At 41.6% G+C, this 25655-nt stretch overlaps 1 protein-coding gene and 1 pseudogene across 5 annotated transcripts in view; one reads left to right on the top strand and one right to left on the bottom strand.

The window, feature by feature from the left end:
- Positions 1–25655, top strand: part of CTCF (CCCTC-binding factor) — a 57488-nt gene that overhangs the window by 5173 nt on the left and 26660 nt on the right. For 2 of the 5 annotated variants that reach the window (XM_069456602.1, XM_069456603.1), the window contains exons 1-2: positions 2539–2738; positions 7344–7460. The gene's annotated coding sequence lies outside the window, so the exon portion shown is untranslated. Of the gene's footprint in view, positions 1–2538; positions 2739–7343; positions 7461–11995; positions 12043–25655 lie in introns of those variants that run through there. The other 3 variants (XM_069456604.1, XM_069456606.1, XM_069456605.1) reach the window with 2 other exon arrangements.
- Positions 17394–17993, bottom strand: LOC138373883 (small ribosomal subunit protein eS24-like; annotated as a pseudogene).

The raw sequence follows: 25655 nt of genomic DNA, 5'->3' as shown, positions 1-25655 counted from the left end.
CTTGATCTTGCTCAGGCTGTTCTCGAACTCCTGACCTCAAGCAATTCTCCTGCTTCGGCTTACCTAGAGTGCTAGGATTATAGGTGTGAGCCACCTAGCCCAGCCAAATTAATGAGATTGTTAAAGATACTAGAAAGCTAAGGTTTAAATCCAAGTCAGCTTTATTGTTTTAGTACATAAGTTCCTAAGTATCAGGAGCTATTTGGGGTGGGGGGACTGAAGAGAATGCAAAATGCAAATATTCTAGAGGTATCTGGTAATTTTCTTCTAAGTTTGCTTTTTCTTTATGCTTGAGTGCTAATGTATACCTACGAGGCAAATGGGATAATTTGGTTTCTGGAAAAAGAGGGGGCACACGTCAAGTTTTCAAATACTTCACACATTTTTAGAATAGTATCTAATCATATAAGGCAAGTAACTGGGATGAGGAGTGAGAAAACTTGGGTCCTGGTGTTGAGAGACCAAACTATCCCTTTTCTTCACGTCTACACCTAAGCAGCCAAACGCTGCAGGAGAAAACCCACACCAGGCCAACTGGTTCAACTTTAAACTCATGATCACAAACCTAAATGGGTACCCATTGTCACCAAGGCAGTCCTACTAAGGCCTTGCTTTCCCTATCTCTCCCGGTGTTTACATCCATTTTCACCTTTGTTACCCTATCAGTAGAAGCATCCCTGTTCCTGTCCAAGGTTCATCCCTGTTTCTTTATATCTCCCCATGGATATCACTCCTAGGGGAGTCAAGCACGCTTCTTTCTCCTGTATCACTCCCAAAAGCACATAAACGTGCTCTGGAACCCTGCCATCTTTTAAAACATCTCCTCCCTTGACCCCACCTCTTTGTACACTTATCCCCAAATTTCTTTCCCTTCACAGCAACACTTCTTTCAAGTTGCCTACACGTGTTGCCTCTATTTCCTCACTTTCCCAGTCACTCCTCAACCCATTCTAGTCAGGTCTACATCCCTGATTTACCCACATGAATCAAGCCGAGGTCACCAGTGGCATTCTCTAGTGACCTCCAAGGTGACCAGTCCAACAGCCATGTCTCTGGCCCAAGTTTACCAGACCTTTCAGCAGCGTTAGACACAGCTGATGCCTCCCCCTACCTGAAACCTCTATCTCTGCATGCCTCAACTCAACACTCTAGATTTCCCTGTCTTCCTGGATGCTCCCTGCCAGCCTCCTATTCCATTACCCTCTCTCTCAATGTTGGGAGTGTCCCAGGATTTGGCCTTGGAATTTCTCCTAACTCCTTCCTCCAAGACAAGGATCATAAGCTGACAGCCCACGTGTGCTGTTTAATCAGCTCATGAAGTTTAAGAACATCTGATTTAGTTACTAACATCAAATTTTTCACATTTAAAAAAATCCAGATTTCTGATTCCTTTAAGGAAAAAACAGTATCTGTCAGTATTGGGTCAGCATTCTCACAACGGCACAATCAGCTGGATGGAGCAGAAGCTGCTTTCTTGACGCTGGGTCCGTTTGTTATCCGCGATATGTAAGAGAGCTGGGAATACAGTCGTGAGTCAGTACTCTTCCCGGAGCCACCGGAATACCTTGCAGTCAGTTCTTGGTCAACTTTACCGCTGGTTGGGTAGAGTCCGCAGGCGCCTCCTGGGGAGGGGGAGGAGCTGAAGGAGCTGAAGGACTCCACCCACAGAGAACTTAGCTCTCCGGTAAAGACAAGAAATGCACGTTTCAAATACAGAATCACACAGCGCAAAATACAGGAAGTCTTTTCGGTACTGCGCCAATACAGAAAGTTTTTCAGCAAAAGACGACTGCTGTCGTCTAAAAGCATCATGTCTGGTCTTCCGCTGCCTCTCTGGGTTGAGGTGGCCTGGGGACACCAAGAGGAGGCCCTCGCCCTCTTGTCTCGCACCCAGTTTCGCCTCTTCGAGAATGGAAAGATCACCGAAAGCCGCTAAGCAAGGACAGACCTTCTTGCAGTCGCTCGCAGGCGCTAGATTGTGTTTGAGCAGGGAGCGCGCGGGCACTGGCCGTGCCTTACTCGGTGGCGGGCCGCTATGAGGCGTTCAGAGGGCGGATCGGGCCCAGCTGGGGCGGAGACTGGGCGGGGTCGGGCCCAGGAGCTTCCTCAGCCTCACAGCCCGGCCCCGCGCGCGCTTCCTCCACCCACCCCCACTCCTCCATCCCTTTACGGGTTCAGGAGGCCCGGAGACACCAGCTAGGGAATCAGGTCAAGCGGGCCGGGAACCAGGACTGCCCAGTGGCGGCAGCCTCCGCCCAGGAAGCCGCACCCAACAGAAACCCGGACGCCGCGGCGCCCGCAGAGCCCACGCGCGACCGGGCGAGGGCGCGGGAGGGCGCGTGCGGCGTGACGACGCGACTCGCGGCGCGTCCCGTGACGCCATCGCGCCCGCTTTTGAAAGTTGGCGCCCGGGGCCGCCTCCCATGCTGCCCTGCGCCAACCCCTCCCCTCACCTTTCCTCCCCCGCCCTCCACTCGCCGCCCGGCCGGCCCCCCCACCCGTCCCTTCCCTTATCAGCACCCGCGGCCCCGGCAGCGCCGACGCAGGCGCACTGCACCGCGCCGCCGCCATTTTGTGTCCGAGCCTGTGGAGCGATTAAACCGTGCGCGGAGCTGCTTCTTTGGCGGCAGCGGCGGCGGCGGTAGCCGGTGCGGGCGCGCAGAGCTGGCCGGGGACGCCAGGTGGCCGGAGCGGTGGAGCGGCGGCGGAGCGGGCGCCGCGGGGGGTGTGGCGCGGAGGTAAGGGGGCCCGGGGTGGAGGAGGTTTCGCGGGCCGCCTCTAGGTGTCACGATGGGGCCGCTCCGGTCGGCGCTGGCTGCAGCCCGGCGCCAGCGCCGCCGCCGGGGGGTGTTTGTCTCCCTCTACCGTCCCTGCTGCGGCGCGGCCGCCGCCATTGCCCGTCGCCGCCGTGGCCCGACTGTCCCCCCACCCCCACTCCCACCCCCGCCTACTAAGCCTCCCTCTTGGCGGCGCGCTAGGCCTCGGGCGGCGGCGGCGGCGACAGAGGCCCGCGCGCCCGGCGACTCCATTTTCCTTCCTTTGTCTCTGCCCTCGAGGCCGGCTCTTGGCCCGGCCGATCGCCCATCCGCGGCCCGCCCTCTGCCCTCCGCCCCTCCCGCGGCGGGTGGCCCCAGCCGAGGCGCTATCTCCGCACCCCGGCTTCGGCTACCGCCTCGCTCAGGGGTCCAGACCTACTGCCGCCGCGCGCGCAGTCGAGTCCCGGTGCCGCATGGGTGTCGGGCCTGGGCCGACGCGTCTCGGGCTGCCCCTCCTCCAGTCCTCCCGGTCCCCGGAACCTACCCGGCCGCCCTGCGTGCCTCTCCGGCTGCTCGGCTGTCGCTCCCAGTCCGCGCGTCACCGCCGCTGGTCTCCGTCTCCGCCGAGTGGCGCAGGCGGCGCTGCTGCGGCTGCGAGCAGAGGGACCCCAGAGCTGCCGAGAGCTCCCTCTGCAAGGCTGGCTGAGCTGCTCGCACCTCTACGCCGCCTGAGCGGGCGGGGGGACGCGCGCTCGCCGCCCCCGCTGGGCACCGCTGCGCCCCTAAACTCGCGCTCGGGCTCCTAGCTCAACCCGCCCCTGTGGCCCCTCACCAGGAGCGGAAAAGACGCGAGTTCCGCACCAAATAGTTTTTCTCCAGCCAGGCTCCGATTTCCCAGCCTGTTGGAGTGTTAGCAGCCTGACTTTGTGCGCTCAGAGATCTCAAAGGGACCGAAACTTAATTTCACTCTTATCTCAAGTAATGTGACAAATTCCTGAATTCGGAGTATGGGCTAAGTTGGTTCAGGCGACCCTTGAGTCCTCCCACCCACGCTTTAAAATGTCCTGACGGTAACTTTGTATTACACTTCTTAGTACCTGATGCTCTAGGCAAAAGCAGTTCTGCCCCGAGATTGTGCAACCCGATCTAAAGCGCCAGTAGGGCAGAATGAATTTATTCTTGACTCGACTGGTAATTTGCCCATATGCTGAAATATGAGGGTTGATGTTGTAATTGAATCCTGGGTCACTCGCTTCAGATGGTTTATAAATATCTGCGCCTAATGTAACTACTCTTTAGTAGTTGACTTCCTGTAGACCTGAGTTCAGCATTACTTAATTCTCAGACGTAAACTCTTCATACTTTAAGTTTAGATGAACTAGGAAAGTTAAAATTCCACAGCTGCATAGGTGGGGAAGGAAGTTAAACAGGGCATATACTTAAATTTACTGTGTCCTTAAGTCTTCTTTCATCATTAAAAAGCTTCCTGTTGAATTGCTGGAGTCTTCTCTTTTTGGTTTTTCCTTAAATATTCTAGTACCTTAATATAGTACTGTGCAGCAGTTGATGTATCAGTTGGGGTTGCTTTGGAGAGAGGAGTCTAGTTTAACATTTTTTTAGGAAGGAAAGCTATGTTAAATTTAGGAGGAAATTAAAACGGCCTACTGCTAAACAAAGTTGTGTGGTCCACAGTATATAATTTCTATCTGTAGGTCCTTGTAGCAGTCTGCCTCCCTAGGCCAGTCTTTCAACATCCCTTTTTTGAACCCTACAAAATGTTCCTGCTCCCCCTCCCCATAAAATTGCACTAAATAAATGCCCATAGTGTTGGTGGAGTGTTGGGTTTGGGAGTAGAACCACTTTTAATTATCTAATATATTAGTCCACGTGTGTAATTTATTGCATTCTTTTGTGATTTTCAGTTTTCCTTTAGAAATTGTGGTTAAGTGGCATATTCATTAAAACCAGGTTAAAAATTAAAATGAACAAGGTTTGTAATTGAGCCAAGAGTAAAGCTTGTTTTCTCAGGTTAGCATTGTGCTCCACAGACCATATTTTGCTTCTTGGTTTGGTTGTTCCGTAGGCAGTCATCAGCTTCTTGGTCTTATTCATCATTTATGCTGTTTCAGTGATACAGACCTTGTCCACACAGTTGCTGTCCTTTGAGATTCCTGTATGCCAGGGATCATACCTTTTTTTTTTTTTTTTTTTTTTTAAGAAAACCAGATCTACAGAGAATAAATTGAGGATGAATTGATATGTCAAGGGTAACCCAGAGGACCTAGTTACTTAAATCAGTGGTATGAGGAAGATTAAAATAGGAATGAAGAAAGGAAGAAAATACTGCTTATTTAAGAATAGTTGTAAATGACGCTTTTCAACCCATGTAAGAAAATTTAGGAGGTGTAAAAGTTATCCTTAAGATGTACTCAAATTCTAAGAGCTTTAGGATTTTAAGTGGCACACAAAAATGAGGGCACTCACCTGGGACTTCTCTCAGTGGCTTGGGGAGTTCCTTGGCAAAGGCCACCTGTGGCTGACTAAGGCCCTGGGGAGGAGTCCTGTGGCAGAGCCCTGCACAGTGGTGCCTGCTGGCAGAAAGTCACCCCTAGAGACTATTTTTCTGTTTCAGAGATGCTGCTGGCATCACAATTGCTCCACATCTTCTACTTTATAGACTTCTTGTTTTTTAAACCAATCTGTCTGTCTGCTTTCTTTACCTGTCTTGGGTCCAGATGACTTCATTTGCCAAAAATTCGGTCCCTCTTCAAATAACTAAGATTTGTATAATTTTGGACTTTGGAAAAGAACATACAGGTGTAGAAAGAACAATAATGACAAATAATGTATAACTTTGAAAACCATGATTCTCAGTTGATTATGTAGATGTGTCATACTACATTTGGTTTTTTATTTTTATTTATTTATTTAGAGACAGGGTCTTGCTTTGTCCCCCAGGCTAGAGTGCAGTGGTGCAATCATAATTTGCTGTAACCTCAAATTCCTGGGTTCAGGCTATCCTTCTGTGTTAGCATCTGAAGTAGCTAGGACTACAGCCTTTTTTGGTAGGGACGGAGTCCTGCAGTGTTGCCCAGGCTGGTCTTGAACTCCTAGCCTCAGGCAATCTGCCTGGCTCACATTTGTTTCTTTAAACACTCCTAAACTTTCTCTAGTCACTATCTTCACATCTTCCCTGTGGTTATCTTTGTATTTTCTCTGTGATTTAGTGTTTGAGTGCAAAGGTGTGCTTTTGCATATAGATTAACATATAGCCCAAGGGTAAGGATACATTTCCCACATACACACTTTATCCTCATTTTTGGTCACACTTTTTTTTTTTTTTTTTTCTTTTTGAGACAGAGTCTCACTTTGTTGCCCGGTAGGCCATGGCGTCAGCCTAGCTCACAGCAACCTCAAACTCCTGGGCTCAAGCGATCCTTCTGCCTCAGCCTCCCGAGTAGCTGGGACTATAGGCATGTGCCACCAGGCCTGGCTAATTTCTCTCTATATATATTTTTTAGCTGTCCATATAATTTCTTTCTATTTTTAGTAGAGACAGGGGTCTCACTCTTGCTCAGGCTGGTCTCGAACTCCTAACCTTGAGCGATCCTCCCGCCTTGGCCTCCCAGAGTGCTAGGATTACAGGCGTGAGCCACCTCACCCAGCCTGGTCACTCTTAAGAATTTTCAGGGGCATAAAATTTCATTCCCTTTGAATCATGCTAGTGATAATACATGGATTTCAATAGAAAAGTACTTCTTAGACTAAATACACTAATCCTCTATTTATGTTGTTATAAATTGCCTCTCAACAGAGAGGAGAATTTTCTTTAGTTTCATCGAAGAAGGTATTATATCAGCTTAGTTTGGTGGGTTTTAGTTTATTATGAGATGGGTTTCCTCTTAGATGTATCTCATATGCTAAATTTTTTGGAAATTCTTAATTCAAATTTAGCTCTTTCATTTCACTTAGGATTTTCTTTTTTTCTTTAGAGATAAGTTCCACCCTACCATTGCTTTAAGCTTGACAGTTCATTTTGTAATTTAGGGGGGAAAATGTCAACTAACAAGATACTACATTATTTGACTAAAGAAGATATTTTATTGCTGTGCTTGTAGGATTTTCAAAGGTCAGTGAAAGCTTCCCCCAGAGTTATCTTATTAAAGTGAAAGTGCAGTCTTAAGTGGTGGTGTAAATTAACTTAATCGATAAGACCACCACTTGTTAAAGATAAGAAAATAAACTGTTAAAGGGCTAGGGAGATTACTGCGCCTATAAGAATTAATTTTTTGGTAGTGTGAATACATGTGCTGTTATTTGGTTGCAAGATTATAATGGAGTACTATTTTGATACTCACAAATCTTTAGTCCTTTATATATTCAGCAAATGTCTAAAAAAATAAATGTTTTGTTATTGGCTTGGTAGACATTTATGGAATGGCTCAGTTTGTGACATGACATATTAATAGGTGTTTTGTTTTGTTCCTAATTTTATCAGTCTTCAGTTTGCCCTCATTTTATTTTTCATACTGTATGTGCATTTGTGTGAATTTAAAGTTCATAAAATGATTTATGCTTCTTTTTTAGAATGATTACGGACCTGGAGCCAAAGAACAAGATGCATTAGTGGACAGATTGCTGACCAGGGGCTTGAGAGCTGGTTTCTGTTTTCCCTCCTCAAACTGACTTCGCAGCCACGGAGAGGTAAGTGCTATTTCCATTTCTTGGTCTTAAAAATGGGAGTAATATTACCCTCCTGGGGTTATATTTGCTGGGTAATTCTTGAGTATAGAAGATTCAGGACATCAGGTGATTGAGAGCATACAGGCTTTATAATTAGAGAATACTGGGTTTGAAACTCTGTACTACCACATACTAGCTGGGCAAGTTACTTAACCTGTCTACTCCTTCAGTCCTTATCTGTGAGAGAATAATGATGCCAATCTCTAGGCTATTCCTAGAATTAGTAAGAGTGTGTGTAAAGCATTAAGTACCATTCTAAGTATGTAAACAGGAACACCCCGGGAAATGGTGACTGTTTTTCTGTAGGAACCCTTGGAATGTATATTTTGACTATTGGCAAATGACCTGAAAAGTCAATGGCCTATGGCAATTTGTAAGTTTGATGAGAAACAGGTGGAATCCTGTTCTTGGGAAAGCTGTTATCCTCGATAAAAATTGTCTTAATTAATGTGAGTGAGCTCAGCTGATGGTCCATGTTTGGATCAGATTGTGACAGTCATTATCAGTTTACTTTAGCCTATAATTTCTGCAATAAAATATAATGGACATTATATGAAATTTGAATAGGCCTCTCATAAATATTAGGGTCTGCTGTGCTTTGGGATATTGTAAACAACAAAGTAGGATTCTGATGTAAAAATTATCTCTTCTTGGACTACCAGAAAGCATATCTATTTTATACCTTAGAAAAATGTGAGGCCGGGCGCGGTGGCTCACGCCTGTAATCCTAGCACTCTGGGAGGCCGAGGCGGGTGTATTGCTCAAGGTCAGGAGTTCGAGACCAGCCTGAGCAAGACCCCGTCTCTACTAAAAATAGAAAGACATTATATGGACAACTAAAAATCTATATAGAAAAAAAAAATTAGCCGGGCATAGTGGCGCATGCCTGTAGTCCCAGCTACTCGGGAGGCTGAGGCAGTAGGATCGCTTAAGCCGAGGAGTCTGAGGTTGCTGTGAGCTAAGCTGACGCCACGGCACTCACTCTAGCCTGGGCAACAAAGTGAGACTCTGTCTCAACAAAAAAAAAAAAAGAAAAATGTGAAAATAATTTAATTGTGCTTGTGTAATGGCAAAAAGGAGTATAGAGGTGGAAATTACAAATGCCAAAATTAGATAAGCTTATGTGAATGAATCATCTAAATGACTACTTAGATTTGTCTTTTAAGCTGTTCGTGGAGCCAATAGAGAGAAGGAGGAAATGAAAGTTCTTGCTATTCTTCAAATCTTTATTTTCCAAATGGGCAACTTGGTATCTTGCTAGATGGAAAGGACAAGGTCTGTGTGGTAGTGTTCTCTCTCTCCAGAAATAACTTGTACCCTGCAGGTTCTTCTAGGAGTGTTGACACTGAGTACATACTAATAAGCTGCTGAAAAAAGGAAGCAATACTGATTTAAAAAACTGTTCCGATATCTAACCTGAAGAATTTAGGGAATGGGTTTGTAGGAACATGTTGATCATTTTAAAGTGTTACGGCTAGCTTAATTGTTTAGATCCCTGTTTCTCAAACTGTAATGTGAATACCCGTAGGGGTATAAGTTGGTATGATTCTGAGGTACTTGAAGTCACAAGATAAACATGACCCATCTTCTTGGGTCTTTAATTATGCTCGTTGAGGGGGCAGTGAGCTAAGTAATTTAACTAGTAAGTAATTACAAATATTGTTATATTAAAACAAATACATATTTTTGGAACAGCATGCAAACTGTATGACTTAAGATAAAACAGGTTTTCACCAAAACGAGGCATGAGTGCCTGGGGATGGGAAGTGCTCTCTCTGTAGGTACTACAGTGGAAACACTTGAGAAGCAGTACTTTTGAGCTACAGAACAGCTCTGCTGTCCAGCTCCTTACTTTGTCCCTGTAGTATTCTGTGGAATATAGAGGTTAGATTGTATTAAATGGTGCTTACTTGCATGCATGTTCCTATACTTGCCTGACATACACAAGGCAGATTGATAGGCAGTTTCAGATAACTGGACCAAGTCAGAAGTACTGTCATCAAGATCATTCCATTGATTATAAGGATTATAATTTGAAAGAAAAGAGGAAGCGATGAGCAAAATTGGGTCTAAAACTGTATAGTAAATTCTATAAAACAGAATTTTGAAACAAATATCACATGAATTCAAGCATAAATAACAGTGTATACAGATTTTGTTAACCCTCTCCTTCCCCTTCCCTAACTTTAAGTTGTTAAGTAGTCGGAGTCGTAAAATGGCTAAATCCTGAGCTGGACCTTGTGACTCCTAAGATAATTTTTCAAAAGCAGCTATTCTTAACTGTTTTTTTGTATTTTACAATTATTAAGTATAGTGCTAGTATATTGCTTTAAGTGGCACTTAAAAATTGCATTTTCTATATTGATAATGTCTGTTCTTTGGTTACAGGTTGTATATTTGAAGTTAATTGTTTCTAAATATACCGAAGTGTAACTTTCTCTGAAATGATGTGAATTGGATCAGCCCAAATGTGCCTGTGTTGTACCTGCAATATTTATTGAACATCTATAATGTGCTCATTCCATACTTTAAACAGTTGCCATTCTGCTTTGTGCCAGGCACTGCCCTAAGTACTAGAATTTCAATAATGAATAAGAAAAGTATCCTTTTTCTGAGGGTCTTGAGCGGACTTATGGGGCAAGAGACCTGTAAATAAGTATTGTTGGTGCTACAATAAAAGCGTGTTCAGAGCGCAGGGAGGGATGGTACGTTACAAGAATTGGTGAAAAATGTTGGGAAAGGCTTTCTGGAGAAGAGACTCTGATTTAGGTATAACAGGATATACAAAAGAAGCATAAAATTTTATTTTAATCGTGTTAGGGCACCAAGGCCTGGCTATGCAGCTTATTAGCTATGTGGCCTTGGATAAGTCCACTAGAAGTGACTTCCTTGGGCCTCCCTTTCCTCATTTGTAAAATGTATAGGCTCATGGCAGGTAAATGAAGTATTATTTGGGGGGCGGGTGTATGCGAGGGATATATGTTTGTAACCATAACGCGATGTATAGAGGTAAAGCAATAATTATAGACTTTAGCAGTAGTTGGTCATTATATATATTTTGCATTAAACTGAACAGTGATGACCACCAGATGATACAAAAGTTAAATGAACTAAATTGGAATACTATGGATGAGGAAAGTAGGTTAGATTTGTCAGAAAATCTGTTGAGCATTAGAGAAAAGAGTAAAAGAATAAGATTATATCCCATTTTGGAAATGATACACAATGAATTTAAAAAAAAGGATGATTGGGAAGACTGAATTAACCAGCAAAATGCTTATGAAAAAGTTTTTTTAAAAGCATAGTACTGGCTGGGTGAGGTGGCTCACGCCTGTAATCCTAGCACTCTGGGAGGCCGAGGTGGGCGGATCGTTTGAGCTCAGGAGTTCGAGACCAGCCTGAGCAAGAGCGAGACCCCATCTCTACTAAAAATAGAAAGAAATTATATGGACAGCTAAAAATATATATAGAAAAAATTAGCCGGGCATGGTGGTGCATGCCTGTAGTCCCAGCTACTCGGGAGGCTGAGACGGGAGGATCGCTTGAGCTCAGGAGTTTGAGGTTGCTGTGAGCTAGGCTGACGCCACGGCACTCACTCTAGCCTGGGCAACAGAGTGAGACTCTGTCTCAAAAAAAAAAAAAAAAAAAAAAAGCATAGTACTGACTGGTCTGAAGGTAGTGAGTTATCTCAATTGTTCAGTTAGTTACAGATTGAACTCCTTGTTGTACTCTCTCCTTTTTCACTACTGCACTTGACTAGTCTTTTAAAAAAAATAGTACCAAAAGATTAATTAATATGGAATAAAAGTAAAGAAAATCCCAGGCCAGGTGCAGTGGCTCATATCTCTAATCCCAATACTTTAGGAGGCTGAGGGGAGAGGATTACTTAGAGCCCAGGAGTTCAAAGCCAGCCCGGGCAACATAGCAAGACCCTGTCTATACAAAAAATAAAAGGGGGAAAAAAAATCTCAAACAAAAACCTGGCACATAGCAGGAGCTCAGTAAGTGTGGTTGAAAGAATGCTAGGAAAAAAGTCATGGAAACAGTAATCAGAACAAAACAACTAATATGACTGAAGAATGAGTGGTCAGTAGTAACAATAAAATTGAAAAACATGTAATATGAGGATGGTTACATTTGGGGGGACTTTTTGTTGGTTTTGTATAGTTTGTATAACATTGTTTTCTTATAATGCAAATACGTTGTTTTTCTTACATTAGATACAAGCAGAATTACCAAAATTTGGCAATGGCAATATTTAACAATAGGGGACCGGTTAAATTATGATACATTCATATAATAGAATGTCAACGTAGCCCTTATGTATAAGATTATATTGAAATGGAAAGAGATTTCAGATAAAGCACAAAAAGAAAGCAGATTACCAAACAGTGTGTACAGTGTGATCTCATGTGAGAGTAAATATATATGTAGTATGTATATGGGAGAACCATGGATATAAATGAGATTTTTTTTTTTTTTTTTTTTTAACTTAGGTTCTCAAAGAGCTAGGTAAACCAGAATGTTTATGTAAGACCTACAGGTAGGTTTATATTCTTGTTTATCTGAGTTTTCTCCTATTGCTTGTATTGTATAATTTTTAAGGAAAAAAGGAATTCAGTACAGCAGGAAGTAGCATTGAAGCTTTCTGATAAATATAATGAAATGATAAAAGGAGTTTTCACCTGGTTTACTGTGGCAGTAACATTTAGACTTAGCGAGTGGAATCGAGCCCTGCTAGAGCACTGACGGAAGTGCAGCCAGGAAGAGAGAAAGGCAAAAGGAGGATACAATATTTGCCTCGGTGTTAGAGGGAATTGAGGTTGCAGAGGTAGTTCTTCAAATGTTCCTCACTTAGATTTGTTCTTAAATTAAAAAAAAAAAAAAAAAACAGGCCGGGCGCGGTGGCTCACGCCTGTAATCCTAGCACTCTGGGAGGCCGAGGCGGGTGGATCGCTCGAGGTCAGGAGTTCGAGACCAGCCTGAGCAAGAGTGAGACCCCCGTCTCTACTAAAAATAGAAAGAAATTATATGGACAACTAAAATATATATATACAAAAAATTAGCCGGGCATGGTGGCGCATGCCTGTAGTCCGAGCTACTCGGAGGCTGAGGCAGTAGGATCGCTTAAGCCCAGGAGGTTGAGGTTGCTGTGAGCTAGGCTGACGCCACGGCACTCACTCTAGCCCGGGCAACAGAGTGAGACTCTGTCTCAAAAAAAAAAAAAACCAACCTTTTTTTTAATATATTTTCTAAATAATGGTTTAGTTTCATTCTTTGGAAGAGTCTAATAATTGTAGGATTACATTAGAACCTAAAAAAAAAAAAAAAACCTTCTACTTTCTTTCCCCAGACATTTGGTGGGTTGACTTTTGGGTTTTTTCTATGCTTTTATTAACTGGCATGTACATGTAATACAATTTTTAAAACGAAATATAATTGTGCTATACAAATTTTCTGTGACTGCCACATTTAATATAAGCACATGGGATCTGTCACTATAGAAATATATATATATGCACATATATTTTATATATATATATATATATATGCACAAGGGGAAAATATTTCAAACAGTACAAAATGTTAATAATGAAAACTTAATACTTCTTCCACCTCTGATCCCTCATTTTTCTTCCCCAGCGGCAGTAAATATCATCAGGTTTTCATATATGCATCCAGAGAAAATGCTATGCACATACAAATATGGGTGTTTATGTATTTTTTTTTTAAAAAAACAAATAGCATACTATACACATCGTTCTGGACATTTGAATTATTTTCAATCTTTTGCCATTACAGAAAAATGCCCTAGCAGATATCCTTGAATACAGATCTGTAGGCACATGTACTAGTATATTCATAAATTCATAAAGTTGAATTGCTTGTGTATATTCTGGAAGAGAGAATGGCATGTACAAAGGCCCAGAGGCAGGAGAGGAGAGGCCTAGAATGTTCTGGCTACTGAAAGCAGTTCAGTGTGATTAGAGCAGAGTATACGAGGCTAGACGGAGATCTGCTGATACGGCCCTGAAGGACCTTGTAGGCCATGTAAAAAGGTTTGCATTTTATCCTAAGAGTTTTCCACATGGGAGGTTTTAGAAGAGAAGTCTTGCTGATAATGGATTTACATTTGAGAAACCTGTGGCCACTGTGTGGAAACTGGATGGTAAGGGAGCAAGAGGGGAAGCAGAGAAACTAGTTAGAAGGCCTATTGTATTGTTCTAGGCAAGTTGTAATGCTGGCCTGACATAAGGTAGGACACCTCACCAGGATTGCTGTTTGTCTCGATTTTTGATTTTTTAAATTAAGTTGAAGTCTTATTCCGTATCCTCCTTTGTAATCTTTCTTCATGTTATATGTTACTTCAAATTACTTGGATGTTAAGTGGTATGCATATATGTGTGTGTGTGTATTTTAGTTCCTTTGGGGACAGTAGTCCCTTGTTTTTGGCCCTAGCTTTTTGCCTCTAATACTTCATCTCTGCGTATTCCTCATTATTTGAATTATTTCCAAAATAAGAGTAAATTAGACTGAATGCAGTTGCTCACACCTGTAATCCCAGCACTTTGGGAGGCTGAGACAGGAGGATCCTTTGAGGCCAGGAATTTGAGACAAGCCTAGGCAACATAGACCCCATCTTTACAAAAAATTTTTAAAAATTAGCTGGACGGGGTGGCATGTGCCTGTAGTCCTAGCTGCTGGGGAGGCTGAGGCAGGAGAATTGCTTGAGCCCAGGAGTTTGAGGTTGCAGTGAGGTATAATGACATTGCTACAACTGTACTCTAGCCTGAGTGACAGAGCAACTTTGTCTCAAAAAAAAAAAAAAAACTCCAGAGTAAATTGACTTTTAATTTTAAATTTGGGTGCATAAATTTTGAGATTCCTGTTTTATCTACTCAGAAACCTTTTTTGATCCTGTTCTTAACTGTTTTCAGTAGTAAATATTTTCTGGGTTAGTGACTGCTATTTTTCTTTTTCTTTTTTTTACTCACCACTATACTAATGGGAACAGTATAGTGACTTGTAGATGGGCATATGTTTTAGCAAATGGTTAAATAGATTATCCTATCAAGTATCTAGCTATCAGTGCTGTACATGTTTTTCACACTGAAATTAAATGCCCTATTTCTCATTTTGGGAAGGAGTAGATGATAGACATTAACTTCCCCAACAAAGAAAGAGGAAATAGGGTCCTAAAATGTCCTCAGTTCGTGAAGGCTTTTGAAGAAAAGGTCATATATCTTGATGGTCTGTATACAGTGGGGAGAGAGGAAGGACATACAAACAACGATTAATCCTTCACTTCAGAGCAGCTTTTCTAGTTTAAAACATATCCTAATGGAGGGAGCAAAGAGCCTGTCTGGTAGGTAGATTGATTGTATTTTATGTTGTGGCGTTTTTGCTTGACACAGATTCTTCTTTAAGTTTCTTGGACTGCATTCGTAGGTGCTGCTCAGTAGAATGATGTGCCTTAGCTGTCCTCATGTGACTGGGTTTCAAAGACTTCTGCCTCTGATCTCTGGACTACAGACAAGGGGACTACAAAGCCAGAGAACAACCATCTTTTGGTCCATGCTTTTGTACAACCTCACTATGTACAATTGTTAAAATTTCCTGTCTGGTGATTTTTAGCTGTAAAGTGGAAATACTGGTTCCCTTTTTACCTGTAAGGATTAATCTAATTGATAACCTTAAAAAAAAGTGTAGTTGGTTAAAGCCAAAAGAAATTTTAAGTCATCTGGTAAGCTCTTCATTTTACTGATAAGAAAACTAAGAGGTGGCTCAGGCCTGTAATCCTAGCACTCTGGGAGGCCGAGGCGGGTGGATCGCTCAAGGTCAGGAGTTCGAGACCAGCCTGAGCAAGAGTGAGACCCTGTCTCTACTAAAAATAGAAAGCAATTATCTGGCCAACTAAAATATATATAGAAAAAATTAGCCCGGCATGGTGGCGCATTCCTGTAGTCTAAGCTACCCGGGAGGCTGAGGCAGGAGGATCGCTTAAGCCCAGGAGTTTGAGGTTGCTGTGAGCTAGACTGATGCCATGGCACTCACTGTAGCCCGGGCAACAGAGTGAGACTCTGTCTCAAAAAAAAAAAAAAAAGAAAGAAAGAAAGAAAACTAAGAGGCAAAGTGATTCATTCAAGGTCACAGATGTAGGACAAGTGCTTATGCCGTTTTTGTTCTTCCATATACTGGCTCTGAATAGTCTTTGAATTTCACAGAATATCCTGCTGTATTTATTTTGTAACTAATTATTTCATATATTCAGTTCATTTTTTTTTTTTTTTTTTTTTTTTTTTGAGACAGTCTCTGTCTGTTGCCTAGGCTAGAGTGCTGTGGTACAGCTCTGGCATAGCCTGCTCACCATCATGTGTCATAAAACAGGTACAAGATATTTCACATTTACAAAACTATTCTATAATAGAGGATATCCCAGTTCTTTTTTAGCATTTCTTGTGTTTCTGTTTTATTTGTATCTTATAACTTTCTACTCCTATTTAAGATTTTTTTGTTGTAAGTATATGTTGAGACTATAAAATAATAGCTCACAGCCTAGCTCACAGCAACCTCAAACTCCTGGGCTCAAGCGATCCTCCTCCCTCAGCCTCCCGAGTAACTGGGACAATAGGTGCCTGGCTAATTTTTCTATTTTTAGTAGATCTGGGGTCTCGCTCTTGCTCTGGCTGGTCTCGAACTCCTGAGCTCAAGCTGTCCTCCCACCTTGGCCTCCCAGAGTGCTAGGATTACAAGCGTGAGCCACCATGCCCGGCCTGTCCCCAACTTTTTAAAAAGTTTGTTCATGTGTACAGTGGATTACTAGGCTGTGACTATCCCCTATATTAAAGCTCAGTTTCTGATACCGCAGCTGTAAAGATTTTGAGCTTATTCAGTGTTTCTTAACCCAGGACTTTTCAGAATCTTTTGATACTCTATCTGTGATAAGAACAGACCATCCTTGGAGGCAGGTGTTGGTTTGGTACCTCTATTTTTAGTGTGGACCACTGAATGTTCTAAATTATTTCAACTGCTACATTTTGTTTATTTGTTTAAATAAACTCTGATATAACAGCTCTGGCATAGCCTGCTCACCATCATGTGTCATAAAACAGGTACAAGATATTTCACATTTACAAAACTATTCTATAATAGAGGATATCCCAGTTCTTTTTTTAGCATTTCTTGTGTTTCTGTTTTATTTGTATCTTATAACTTTCTACTCCTATTTAAGATTTTTTTGTTGTAAGTATATGTTGAGACTATAAAATAATAGTAACTCTTGGTTTCCTTTTTGGAAGAAATTTTTTTTCTTTCTCCCCCCTTGTCAGACAAGATCTTTACTTCTTCCTCTCTCCTCTTGTGTCTTTTGGGTGTACTCTCTCCTAGCTCCAATTTCTTGATTAAGCTATTGCCTGCATTCCCGTACATATTTGTTTCATTATTTCTAAGAAATAATCAAATTGAAAAAGTACTTGTTTTGATAATCTTAGTTCAAAGTGACATTTTGGGTTTTTGTTGTTTAAACTTCTATGTTTACTATGTCCTATACATTAATATCCTTTTTCTGTTTTTAAGATGCTTATTTATAGGGTGGCGGGGGCGGGGTCTGGCCAAGCTGGAGTGCAATGGTCTCAGACTCCTGGCTTCCCAAAGTGCTGGGATTACAGGCATGAGCCGACACGCCTGGCCTGTTCTCAGATTTCTTTTCTTAGTTGTTGGATAATGCTGTAACTATTATCCTTATTTTATGGTACTATACTATTTAATTCACTTAAGGGTGTCATTTTTTTTTTTTTGGTAACTGTTCCTTGATTTTTTTTTAAGTGTTTAAGTTTATTAATCCTGTTGTGAAAAATCCACACAATGGCTGCAGATAACATAATTGCAGAATGTTTACTCCGTCAGCGTTTTGCCAGCACCAGCATTGGCCTTTGCAGTCCCCCGACTTTCTTCATTCTGTTCTTGCGTTCCTTTCGCTGCTTTCCTGATGTCTTTTTCTTTTCGTATAGACCATGCCTTTGTAAGCCTATGTTTGGGTTTATTTTTCTTTGCATAATCCAAGGAATCGTAAATTATGCCAACCAGTTAGTTGTCTTGCCACCACCAAAGTGAGTTCTGAATCCAAATACAAAGATGACATCTGGTGTGGTATTTTTAGTAGAGCTGGGGTCTTGCTCTTGCTCAGGCTGCTCTCGAACTCCTGAGCTCAAGCGATCCTCCTGCCTCGGCCTCTCAGAGTGCTAGGATTACAGGCGTGAGCCACCGTGCCCTGCTGATTTTTTTGTTTGTTTGTTTGTTTTTTTTTTTTTAAGGCAGACTGTTACTCTGTAGCCCTGGCTAGACTGCAGTGATATCATTTGGCTAGTTTTTCCCTAATTTCTGTCTTTGGTACTGTTGCCTTCCCAGGGTGAAGGACATTGATGACCATTTGTTTCCTCTAAAGTAGTGGTTGGTCATGAACTTCCTGATCTGGATAGTTACTATATCGTTCATGATGGTGGTCAATCCTCAAGCAGCCAGGGAGGAAAAAAGTATTCCTTGACCTTTGTTCAAAGATGTTGTATTGCTATTTATCATTACTATGATACTATTTCGTACAGGTGTGCATTGTTGAATTTAAGCTGTTAGCGTCTGACTTAATGCTGACCTTATAGGAGACCCCTTTACCAAATAAAAATGGTTTTGGTTCTAGTCAGTAGTCTTTGAGTCAGTCCTGGGTTACAGAGACAGTAGGGCAGTAGTCACTTAGTCCCTGAGATACACATCGCAAAACTATGAGTTCACCCTTCAAGTATGTCCATTGCTCTGGTTTATTTTTTTTCGCCCTTTTTCCTTTCTGTCATACCTTGAGTTTGTCCTTACCACCAGAGATACTGTTTAACATGGGAGGTACTGGCCAGGCGTGGTGCCTCATGCCTGTAATCTCAGCATTTTGGGAGGCTGAGGCAGGAGGATTGCCTGAGGTCAGGAGTTCAAGACCAGGTTGGGCAATATAGCAAAACCTTAGCCAGGCTACCAAAGTCCCAACTACTGGGGAGGCTAAGGCAGGAGAATCGCTTGAGCCTGGGAGTTCGACGCTGCAGTAAGCTGTGATCATGTCACTGCACTCCAGCCTGAGTGACAGTGAGACCCTGTCTAAAAAAAACAGAATTGGTGGTACCCATGATAGAAACTTCAAGACTTACTCATTGAGTCATACACTTCATTATTGCTTAGATGGGAATCATATTAGTTTTGAGGTAGGCTTTGTAGATTTTTGTCTAAAAGAATTAATAGAAAAGACTCACACTGGAAAACGATGGGTACTTGAGTAGTTTGGATTTATGTAGACCTATATTTAGAATCAGTTCCCATTATATTGTAGTGTTGCTTCCAAACCATGATCAACAGAGATTCTATATAAGAATCACTGTGGGACCTTTTGAAATAATGTCTACCCCACCCAGACCTACTGAATCAACATTTCTGATCTAGCTGTTAAAGCTCACCAGGTGTTTCTGATACAAACTATATTTGGGAACCACTGGCTCAGGTAGTGTCTGCTCAAAATTCATAGAAATACCTGTTAGGTATAGTGTAAATCCTACATTATTCAAAATGATAGACTTTCCAGACATCCCTCAGCCTTTCTCATATTCCAAGTGATGAAAAGACTGTAGGACTGCTCCAAGGACAGTCTAATTCTGAGCTGCTTCCAAGAATATAGCTATGTCCGGAGTGGGGCAACGATGAATCTGGTGGTCTCTATACTTGGGAGAACGGGAAGGGATGCATTAGGTTGCTTTGTGCCAGCAAAAGTGTCATTCAGGCTGTAGAGAGCAGAGAGACAGCATGTGCTTGGGAGGCAGCCTCCTGTTGGTACTGTGGCACCAGTGTTGACTCCCAAATAAGCATTGTCGTTGGTTTTGTGTGTAAATGTCCAATAAGTGAGAAAAACAGACTACCCTTAATGAAAGGCTAGAACATGGCCTCTGAAACCAGATCATAATAATGTATTTGAGATAGTTTAGTACAGTTCTACTTGGTTACATTGAATTTTTTCTGCACAAAATTTATCTAATTCCATACATAATTAAGTTTTTCTCATATACCATTCCCTCTGCGAGAATGCTCCTTTCTACTGTAGTTTGCCAGGGAAGGTCCATCTCATCTTTTAAGATCCAGCGTTAGCAATTCCTCTCCTTAAAGCCCTCCTCCGTTCACTGAAGCCATCGTTTGTGCCAGAGTGGTGGAAAGTGTGTTAACCTGTTATAGCACTCATCACACTACATAGCTACTATTTATTGTTCCATCCATCTCCCTGCCAGACAAGGAGCTCTCTAAGCACTGAGCCCCGTGCAGGAGACAAAGCTTATCTGAGAGTCAACCCTCTGCTGCAGTACCGATTAGATGCTGCCCCCAGTGCATGTATGCTCTTTCTCTCTGCAGCCCACAGGACGCTTTCGATGGTGTACAGCAACCTAATACCCCACTTCTCCCATTAACTTGAAAAAGAGCAGTTAGAACTTTTTTTAGAAGGGAAATTCATCTCTATTACCAGCATTAGGCACCTTTTGGTGAAAGAATTATTCCTCTAGCATTTGTTATTCTTTGTAGCAAAAGAACTCTTTTTCCCTTCTCGTATAGTAGTTTTCACTGTTGCCATTATAAATATTTTACTAGCATGTATTTCTAGATTCAAAGCTTCTTAAATAGGTTTTTTTCCAAATAGGTGTTAGGATAATTGTTTTAACTGTAACCCTTTAATATTAGCAAAAGAGGGGGAAACTGTTAAAAATACTGGGATGCTCTTAACTGTCTTCTAACTTAAGAGAAACAATTTTATTTCTCTTTTAATTACTTCTCAAAAAAAAAGAAAACCCTAGCTGCTCTTTTTAAAGTCAGTGGCAGAGAAGAGGAGAGGTGTACTTGTGACTAAATGGGTGAAAGCTGCTTCAGATAAAGGCTGCTCCCATTCGCAATCACTATGAAAGAAATTGTTGCTAATATTTTTCTGCCTCTCAGCCCGAGTCGTCATCCCCAGTCACTCCCGGTTCTTTATTGTATTTTGGTACTAGTTCACAGCTATTAATCATCATGATACTTTGCTTTGATGTATCTTAAGCTCTCAGATAAGATGATGTGTGATATGTTCAGGAAGAGAGTGAAATGGTTATTCTATTTGACTTTTAAACCTAGCTTTCATTTTAGAAAAGTGGATAATTTTTATCTGTTTTGGCTAGTGCTCTGCATCTAGTAAAAATCACTCAGCCTTTCCTTTCATTTTCAGAAGAAACTGATTTCTTATTTTTAATTTCTTTTTTCCTTGTCATAATGGCAGTTAATTTTCCTTGTAGTCAGAACACCAGACTAGGCTTTTCAGTCCACCTTTCTCTAATTTAACGATACAGAAAAGAGAAAGCTACAGGGTATCTCCTCTGTTCTCTGCCTTCTAATGATGTCTGGTGGTTCATATTGGCCTTTGTTAGGCCAATTGTTGGGTGACCTTCCTGTTAAAACTGTTTCAAATTGCTGTGGCTTACGGAAGCTCATGGGGACTTGGGACTGCTCTTTCTTGCCAAGAGAGTGTAGGCAATCTTCTGATCTCCTCCAGGAAATAAGTTGGGGTTTTTAGCAATCAGTTGTCCCTTGTAACAGAGTAGTATATTAAACAAAAAGTTATGGTGGTTTTATTTGTAAAATAGACTCTTGGAAATCGTATTTCTCTACTATCTTATTCTTGGTACACATAGATTATTCTTGGTTGGTACATGTATATTTTATAATAGCCAGTCTCCCCAAATGATTAAACTCTGCAGTGGTGAATATAAAAGGTTATTTGGTTGTTTTCCTTTGGAAATTAGTCTGACACATTTGTCATGTAGCCATATAGTCATGTGGCTAGATCTTAATATCTAGATTACTAGACATTACTAAATTACTAGATCTTAATGTCTTCAAAAATCAGTGTATTCACAGTTAGCTTTTATTTTTACCTGGCAGTGTTTTTAAAAATCTAACCTATAATTGTGCCTTAGGGACTTTTTGTTTTTCTCTTTTAAGAACTGGCACAAACAAAGCAGCAAAGGAAGTAAACTCATGTAGTTAAGCTTTCACTTGGCATGTAAGCAGTGTTTTGTTTTTCCATATTCCCTTCTTGCTCTTGTCCTGTGCAGAAACCATTTATCATATTACTATTTACCTAACACTGTTTTGTATCTATTGCTATAGAGGATACATTTGTAAAAGGTATAGTTCCTGCCCTTAAAAAGCATAATGAACATTATGCTACAGTAGAACATTATGCTACAGTTAAAACAAAACAAAACGAGGTCGGTTTGCACTGGTCAAGGTTGGGAAGACTGATATAGGGGATGACATGAGCTGAGAGGGGACAAGACTGCAGACACTGATGGGGAAATAGAGATGAAGTTGGGTAGATAGAAGGGATGGGAACAAGTTGTACAGAGCTCTGGAAGTTAGTATCAACCATCATGAGGTTTTGAGCCTCACTTTAGGAAGATTTATTGTGGCGTCAATACTCTGAAGAGACTAAGAAAAACCAGCTTATGAGGCTGTTCTGTTCCTTTTTTTTTTTTTTCTTAAGAGATGGGATCTTGCTATGTTGCACAGCCTGGCCTCAAACTCTTTGGCTCAAGCAATCATCCTTCCTGCCTCAGCCTCCCCAGTAGCTGGAACTATGGGTGCATGCCACCGTGTACCCAACTTGTTCTGTTCCTTTTTGGTTCTTTTTCTCCTTTGTTCCTGGATTTGGTCAATCACCAGGTTCTGTCAACAGGTAGGATTTCATCCTACCAAAATGCAGTAGTTTATCAGGAAGTCATTTTTGTGGGGAAAATTTATCTAAGATTTAGATAAGATTAGATTCTAGGAATCTCATTAGAAATCTAGGAAACGGAAAGGTTATATATTGTTCAGCTAGCCATATTGAGTGCCTTCTGGGTGACCTATAAGGATACAAAGGGAGCACAGTATCCAGGCACCATGTGTGCCTTGTTTTGTTTAGTTTTTAATGACAGCCTATGAAGTGAGTACCATTATTGTCCTCATTTTACAGGAAAAGAAACTGAGGCACAGAAGGTAGCATAACTCACCCCAGGTCACACTGCTAATTAGTAGAAGAATCAGAATTGGGATACTGGTCTCTGGCTCTTAATGACTGCCATTCTGCCTCTCTCCTTCCTTTTAAATATGGAACAAACATTTTCCCCATATTAAGTGTTGTATTAAAACATAATTTTTAATATCTGCCTAATATTCCATTTTATGGATGTGTCATTTCCCAGGTTTCCCTGTTCCCCTGTGGTTGGACTTTTAAGTTGTTTATAGTTATTTACTCTTTTTTGAGAAAGGGTCTCGCTCTGTCACATGGGCTAGAGTGCAATGGTGTCATCATAGCTCACTATAATCTCAAACTCCTGGGCTCAAGTGATCCTCCTGCCTCAGCCTCTCAAGTAGCTGGGACTACAGGCATGTGCCACCAAACCCGGCTAATTTTTCTACCTTTTGTAGAGACAGGGTCTCACTTTTGCTCAGATTGGTCTCGAACTCCTGACCTGGAGCGATCCACCCGCCTCGGCCTCCCAGAGTGCTAGGATTACAGGCGTGAGCCACCGCGCCCGGCCTTTTTAAAGTTCTTGATTCACATCACCAGTTGCTTTCAATAGGATTGTGCTGGTTTCACTGCACCATGACCACTGTTGGGGAGTAGCCTTTAAAACAGCCACAGCAGTGCAGTTTAATAGAGGTAAAATACTATCAAGTTATTTTAATTTGCATTTCTTTTACTATTAATGAGGATTTTTTCTTATTCACTTGCCATTTGTACTTCTTTCAGTCATCTCTTTGCATCTTTTGCCCAGCTTTCTCTTTGGTATTCATCTTTTTCTTATAAATTTTATAGTTGTGTATGTAATAAAGATGTTAATCCATTGTCATAAATGTTGCAAATACTTTTTTCCTGTTTGGCTATTTTCTTTTTAATTTTTTTTTTCAATATGTTTTTGTCATGTATAAGATTTTTTTTCTTTGAAGTGGTTAAAATTTCAGTTATTTCCTCTGCTTTCTCCTGTTCTTTATGCTTCTAAGCACAAAACTTTCCTTATTCTTAGATTGGAAAGCTATTCATCTATATATTTTTGAGGTTTGTTGTTTGTTATTGTATTTTTATTTCATCCTACAAAATATATTCTAGCTAGCGCAGTGGATTCAAGATAACTCAGTCTTTTCCAGTTACTGTTTTTCTGATAACCTTTTATGAAGTAATCCTCTTTTCTCCACTAATTTAAAATGGCAGCTTTTTATATACTAGTGTTTGTTTCTTGATTCTCTCTTCTATTCAAATTGGCTGTCTGTCATAGTGAGAGTACTACATTAGTTAATTATTGTGGGTTTAAAATATGTTAATATTTGGAAAGAGAAGGGTCACCTTTATTATTTTTTAGAAATTTTATTGCCATCTTCAATATCCTGCTTATTTTTCAGGCAGACTTTAAAAAACTACTTTATATAAAGTAGGAAATATTAACGTCTTTACAGTATTTAGTATTTCCATTCATGAATATAAATAATAGTATTCCTACTTAGTGAGGTTTTTTCTGCCTCCTGGAAGAGTTTTATAGTCTTCAAATAGATCCTGCAAATTTTGAGTTTATGTTATTTTTCCTTTGATATGTTTATTGTGAATGATATTTTTTATGTTTCTATATATTTTTGTATGTTTCTATAGTACTTACTGTTGAATATGTATGTATATACAATTTCCAGTTTTTTATATCCCATCTTGTTCCACAAAGAATTTGAAGAAATAGGCCAGGTGTGGTGGTTCATGCTTGTAACTCCAATGCTTTGAGAGACTGAGGCTGGAGGATTGATTGAGGCCAGGAGTTTGAGACCAGCCTGGGCAACACTGTGAGACCCCTGTCTCTACAAAAAATTGAAAATGAAATAACTAGCTGGGTATGGTGGTACTCACCTGTAGTCCTAGCTACTTGGGAAGCTGAGGCAGGAAGATCGCTTCAGCCCAGTAGTTCCAGGCTACAGTGAGCTATATTCAGGCCACTGCATTCTAACCTGGGTGAACTGAGCAAGACCCTGTCTCTATTTTTTTTTTTTTCCGAGACAAAGTCTTGCTTTGTTGCCCGGGCTAGAGTGAGTGCCGTGGCGTCAGCCTAGCTCACAGCAACCTCAAACTCCTGGGCTTAAGCAATCCTACTGCCTCAGCCTCCCGAGTAGCTGGGACTACAGGCATGCACCACCATGCCCGGCTAATTTTTTTTCTATATATATTTTTAGCTGTCCATATAATTTCTTTCTATTTTTAGTAGAGATGGGGTCTCGCTCTTGCTCAGGCTGGTCTCGAACTCCTGAGCTCAAACGATCCGCCCACCTCGGCCTCCCAGAGTGCTAGGATTACAGGCGTGAGCCACCGCGCCCGGCCCAAGACCCTGTCTCTAAAAACATACCCACATATATTATATATAGAGAAAATGCAAATAATAAATGATCTAAATAAGTCAAAGTCCAGAAAGTGCAAATCAGAATAGAAAGTTATTACGTTGTTTGTCAGGCAACAAATTGATTGAGATGTGGCCACCTTACAAAAAGTGGTAACATCTTGTTACATAGGTCTCACAATGAAACAAAAAATTTCTTCATTGAAGATTTTCCAAGCATTTAACTCCAGATGAAATTTCTCCCACGTATCCTTTAGTGTAAGCCGAGGCACAATGCCAAAACAAAACTCAGTAAAAGCAGTTCTGTAGGGGATAAGACCATGTGGCCCAAGTATACCCAGCTTTCTGATGGACTGGCATAATTCTGGAATAAAGCCTAGAATAGAATGCAGAATTCCACAGAGAGGTCCAGTCAGATAAGAACAGAAAAGTCTCCTTTGGATTTACCAATGAAGGGCCATTGCTGGCTTCAGAGCAGCTGTGTAGAACATTGCGGGGCAGAACCCAGGCTGGTGAGTAGAAGAGAAGTAAAGGGTTAGAGACAGCCACCGTGTTGTTGAGCATGGCGAGAATAAAGAGATGACATACTAAGTAGTGAAATGGGGTTGAAGAGAGTTTTAAATGGCAAAGATCTGAGTAGCGTAGAGCTAGCAGAGATGAAGCTGAGGCAAGAGATAGGAGGGCTGATTTTGCAGGCTCC

The sequence above is a fragment of the Eulemur rufifrons genome, chromosome 23 (assembly GCF_041146395.1).
Source record: "Eulemur rufifrons isolate Redbay chromosome 23, OSU_ERuf_1, whole genome shotgun sequence".
In the NCBI taxonomy this organism is placed as follows: Eukaryota; Metazoa; Chordata; class Mammalia; order Primates; family Lemuridae; genus Eulemur; species Eulemur rufifrons.
This window is presented reverse-complemented; position numbering and strand designations above follow the sequence as displayed.